The sequence below is a fragment of the Aegilops tauschii genome, chromosome 6 (assembly GCF_002575655.3).
Source record: "Aegilops tauschii subsp. strangulata cultivar AL8/78 chromosome 6, Aet v6.0, whole genome shotgun sequence".
Lineage (NCBI taxonomy): Eukaryota > Viridiplantae > Streptophyta > Magnoliopsida > Poales > Poaceae > Aegilops > Aegilops tauschii.
This window is the reverse complement of record NC_053040.3, coordinates 330,809,168-330,815,167: the sequence shown is the minus strand read 5'-3', so window position 1 is coordinate 330,815,167 and position 6,000 is coordinate 330,809,168.

Genomic DNA, 6,000 nt, shown 5'->3' with positions numbered 1-6,000 from the left:
TGGTTGAACAGGAGCCCGTGGAGAGGGCTGGTTGAACAGTAGCCGGTGGAGTAGCGCGCGGTGGAGGCTGGATGAACAGGAGCCCATGGATGAACAGTCGCAGGTGGAGGCTGGAGGAGGTTGACGGTGGATGAACAGTAGCCCGTGGAGGCTGCAGGGGGTCGACGGTGGAGATGAACAGTATCCCGTGGAGTCCCGTTTTGCGGTACGCCACACCCCTCCCGATGAACAGGACCCCTGTTTCGACCGTAGCGCTCCAACACAAGTCCGTTTCCTCCGTTTTGCGGTACGCCACACCCCTCCCGATCAATAGGTCCCCCGTTTCGACCGTAGGAGGTCCGTTTCCTCCGTTTTGCGGTATGCCAGACCCCTCCCGATGAACAAGATCCCGTTTCAAACGTGGCCGGTCGAACACAAGGCCGTTTCCTCCGTTCTGCGGTACGCCAGGCCTCATTTCCATCGGCTGTTCCGTCCAAGCTCTCCCGATGAACACGACGACGCATTCCGTTCCGACCTAGCCGGTTGGCTCCCCATGAACACGACGACGACGCTGTTTCTCCGTTCCGACCCAGCCATGTACACGAGCCCTGGCCGTACGTATGCGCGAGTAGGCGTTCGAGACCCTGCCCGTATGTACGTACGTGGCCGTATTTTCCTTCTTGCACACTGGCCGCTGTACGTACGTGTACATGCTACGTGCGCGCCTCTACTACGACACATGCACGCCTCTACATCGACCAGTATGTCCGTACACGTTCGCGACCAGAATGACAACGCTACGTACGCTTCGACCAGGTGGGTCCCGACTTTCAGGCACTTCCTTGTCTGCGAAGATGTAGCTGGTGGGTCCCAGCAGTCAGGGGGGCGAATCTTTTTTTTGCCCAGACGCACTTCCTTGCGTGCGAAGATGTAGCTGGTGGGTCCCAGCAGTCAGGGGGAAACGTTTCTTTCGCGAAATATGGTGGCCCGTCCAGTGGGTCCCCGCTGTCAGGTGGAGGAATAATTATTTTGCGCGTAATAAGGAGGCACTTCCTTGCTGCGGCCGTGGACCCAGCTGTCAACCTCTCCACATACAGTACTCTTCCGATGGAAGTCGTTCCTTGACCACATTGACCACGCCGCGCCGAGAGCACCAGGGCGGTGGACGACGACGAGGCCTAGGAAGGGGACGGCGCGGAGTCGGGGAAGACGCAATAGTGGAAGCCCGCACAAAGAGAAGCACGAGGGTTCACTGGTTTGGCTGCGGTGTGAGGCTGCCGTCGCCGTAGGGCCTGGCCAGCGGTGGGAATAGTAGGGGGCGGCAAGGCCTCCGCGGCAGCACAGCCGGCCACGGGAGGCAGGAGCATGCGACACGACCGACGCTGCTTTGGGCGGCTGGAGCAAGAAGACCAGAGGTTGAAGAAGCACTACGGCCGTTGAATGGACATCGTACGGTCACTGGAGCTAGAATCGTGCATATTGACTAAGTTGACAAAGCCCTCCGTCCCCGTCAACTTAATAGGCCCACAAGTCAGCCTGCCACTATACTGTTGGGGAACGTAGCAGAAATTCAAAATTTTCTACGCATCACCAAGATCAATCTATGGAGTTCACTAGCAACGAGAGGGAAGGAGTGCATCTACATACCCTTGTAGATCGCGAGCGGAAGCGTTCAAGAGAACGGGGTTGATGGAGTCGTACTCGTCGTGATCCAAATCACCGATGATCCTAGCGCCGAACGGACGGCACCTCCGCGTTCAACACACGTACGGAGCAGCGACGTCTCCTCCTTCTTGATCCAGCAAGGGGGGAGGAGAGGTTGATGGAGATCCAGCAGCACGACGGCGTGGTGGTGGAAGTAGCGGGATCCCGGTAGGGCTTCGCCAAGCGCAAGCGGGGAGGAAGAGGTGTCACGGGAGGGAGAGGGAGGCGCCAGGGCTTGGATTGCTGCTGCCCTCCCTCCCCCCACTATATATAGGGCCAAGGGAGAGGGGGGGCACAGCCTTGGCCCTTCCTCCAAGGAAGGGTGCGGCCAGGGAGGAGTCCATCCTCCCCAAGGCACCTCGGAGGTGCCTTCCCCTTTTAGGACTCTCCCTTTATCTTATCTCTTGGCGCATGGGCCTCTTGGGGCTGGTTCCCTTGGCCCATATAGGCCAAGGCGCACCCCCCACAGCCCATGTGGCCCCCCCGGGGCTGGTGGACCCCTTGCCCGAGATTCGATCGTCGGTATCCCGATACCTTGTTCAATCTCGTTACCGGCAAGTCTCTTTACTCGTTCCGTAACACATCATCCCGTGATCAACTCCTTGGTCACATTGTGCACATTATGATGATGTCCTACCGAGTGGGCCCAGAGATACCTCTCCGTTTACACGGAGTGACAAATCCCAGTCTCGATTCGTGCCAACCCAACAGACACTTTCGGAGATACCTGTAGTGCACCTTTATAGCCACCCAGTTACGTTGTGACGTTTGGTACACCCAAAGCATTCCTACGGTATCCGGGAGTTGCACAATCTCATGGTCTAAGGAAATGACACTTGACATTAGAAAAGCTCTTAGCAAACGAACTACACGATCTAGTGCTAGGCTTAGGATTGGGTCTTGTCCATCACATCATTCTCCTAATGATGTGATCCCGTTATCAACGACATCCAATGTCCATGGTCAGGAAACCGTAACCATCTATTGATCAATGAGCTAGTCTCCTAGAGGCTTACTAGGGACATGGTGTTGTCTATGTATCCACACATGCATCTGAGTTTCCTATCAATACAATTCTAGCATGGATAATAAACGATTATCATGAACAAGGAAATATAATAATAACCTATTTATTATTGCCTCTAGGGCATATTTCCAACAGTCTCCCACTTGCACTAGAGTCAATAATCTAGTTCACATCACCATGTGATTAACACTGACAGGTCACATCACCATGTGACCAACATCCAAAGAGTTTACTAGAGTCAACAATCTAGTTCACATCATTATGTGATTAACACTCAATGAGTTCTAGTTTGGTTATGCTTGTGAGAGAGGTTATTAGTCAACGGGTCTGAACCTTTCAGATACGTGTGTGCTTTACGAATATCTATGTCATCTTGTGGATGCTACCACGCGCTACTTGGAGCCATTTCAAATAACTGCTCTACTATACGAATCCGGTCTACTACTCAGAGTCATCCGGATTAGTGTCAAAGTTCGCATCGACGTAACCCTTTACGACGAACTCCCTTTCACCTCCATAATCGAGAAAATTCCTTAGTCCACTAGGTACTAAGGATAAGTTCGACCGCTGACATGTGATCCATTCCCGGATCACTATTGTACCCTCTTGACCGACTCATGGCAAGGCACACTTCATGTGCGGTACACAGCATAGCATACTGTAGAGCCTATGTCTAAAGCATAGGGGACGACCTTCGTCCTTTCTCTCTCTTCTGCTGTGGTCAGGTCTTGAGTCTTACTCAATACTCACACCTTGTAACACAGCCAAGAACTCCTTCTTTGCTGATCTATTTTGAACTCTTTCAAAATCATGTCAAGGTGTGTGTTCTTTGAAAGTATCATCAGGCGTCTTGATCTATCTCTATAGATCTTGATGCCCAATATGTAAGCAGCTTTATCCAGGTCTTCCTTTGAAAAACTCCTTTCAAACAACCCTTTATGCTTTCCAGAAATTCTACATCATTTCGGATCAACAATATGTCATTCACATATACTTATCAGAAATGTTGTAGTGCTCCCACTCACTTTATTGTAAATACAAGTTTCTAACAAACTTTGTATAAACCCAAAAACATTGATCACTCCATCAAAGCGTATATTCTGACTCCGAGATGCTTGCTCTAGTCCATGGAAGGATCGCTGGAGCTAGCATACCTTTTAGCATCCTTAGGATCGACAAAACCTTTCTGATTGTATCATATACAACCTTTCCTTACGAAAACTGGTAAGGAAACTTGTTTTGACATCCATCTGCCAGATTTCATAAATGCAGCTAATGCTAACATGATTCCGACGGACTTAAGCATCGCTACGGATGAGAAAATCTCATCGTAGTCAACTCCTTGAACTTGTGAAAATACTCTTTGCCACAAGTCGAGCTTCATAGACGGTAACATTACCGTCCATGTCCGTCTTCTTCTTAAAGATCCATTTATCTCAATGGCTTGCCGATCATCGGGCAAGTTCACCAAAGTCCATGCTTTGTTCTGATACATGGATCCTATCTCGGATTTCATGGCTTCTAACCATTTGTCGGAATATGGGCCCACCATCGCTTCTCCATAGCTCGTAGGTTCATTGTTGTCTAGCAACATGACTTCCAAGACAGGATCACGTGCCACTCTGAAGTAGCACGCATCCTCGTCGTCCTACGAGGTTTTTTGGTAGTGACTTGATCTGAAGTTTCATGATCACTATCATGAGCTTCCACTTCAATTGGTGTAGGTGCCACAGGAACAACTTCCCGTGCCCTGCTACACACTAGTTGAAGTGTCGGTTCAATAACCTTATCAAGTCTCCACCATCCTCCCACTCAATTCTTTCGAGAGAAACTTTTCCTCGAGAAAGGAGCTGTTTCTAGAAGCAATTACCTTTGCTTCCAGATCTGAAATAGGAGGTATACCCAACTGTTTTTGGCTATTCTATGAAGACGCATTTATCCGCTTTGGGTTCCAGCTTATCAGCCTGAAACTTTTTCACATAAGCATCGCAGCCCCAAACTTTTAAGAAACAAAAACTTAGGTTTCTCTAAACGGTGTCATCTCAACGGAATTGGTGGTGCCCTATTTAAAGTGAATGCGGTTGTCTCTAATGCTTAACCCATAAACGATAGTGGTAATTCGATAAGAGACATCATGGTATGCACCATATCCAATAGGGTACAGTTATGATGTTCGGACACACCATCACACTGTGGTGTTCCAGGCGGTATTAATTGTGAAACACTTTCCACAATGTCTTAATTGTGTGCCAAACTCGTAACTCAGGTACTCATCTCTATGATCATATCACAGATATTTTATCCTCTTGTTACGACGACCTTCAACTTCACTCTGAAATTACTTGAACCTTCCAATAATTCAGACTTGTGTTTCATCAAGTAAATACACTCAGCATCTACTCAAATCATCTGTGAAGTAAGAACATAACGATATCCACTGCATGCCTCAGCACTCATTGGACTGCATACATCAAAATGTATTACTTCCAACAAGTTGCTCTCTTGTTCCATCTTACTGAAAATGAGGCTTTTCAGTCATCTTGCCCATGTGGTATGATTTGCATGTCTCAAGTGATTCAAAATCAAGTGAGTCCAAACGATCCATCTGCATGGAGTTTCTTCATGCATATATACCAATAGACATGGTTCGCATGTCTCAATCTTTTCAAAAACGACTGAGTCCAAAGATCCATCTACATGGAGCTTCTTCATGCGTTTTATACCAATATGACTCAAATGGCAGTGCCATAAGTATGTGGAACTATCATTACTATTTTATATCTTTTGGCACGAACATGTGTATCACTACGATCGAGATTCATTTTAGGTGCAAGACCATTGAAGGTATTATTCAAATAAACAGAGTAACCATTATTCTCCTTAAATGAATAACCGTATTGCAATAAACATAATCCAATCATGCTCAACGCAAACACCAAATCTCGATGGTAGAGGGAGCATGCGATGCTTGATCACATCAACCTTGGAAACACTTCCAACACATATCGTCATCTCACCTCTAGCTAGTCTCCGTTTATTCCGCAGCTTTTATTTCGAGTTACTAACACTTAGCAACCGAACCGGTATCTAATACCCTAGTGCTGCTAGGAGTACTAGTAAAGTACACATTCATATAATGTATATCCAATATACTTCTGTCGACCTTGCCCGCCTTCTCATCTACCAAGTATCTAGGGTAGTCCTGCTTCAGTGACCGTTCCCCTCATTACAGAAGCACTTAGTCTCGGGTTTGGGTTCAACCTTGGGATTCTTCACTAGAGCAGCAAACG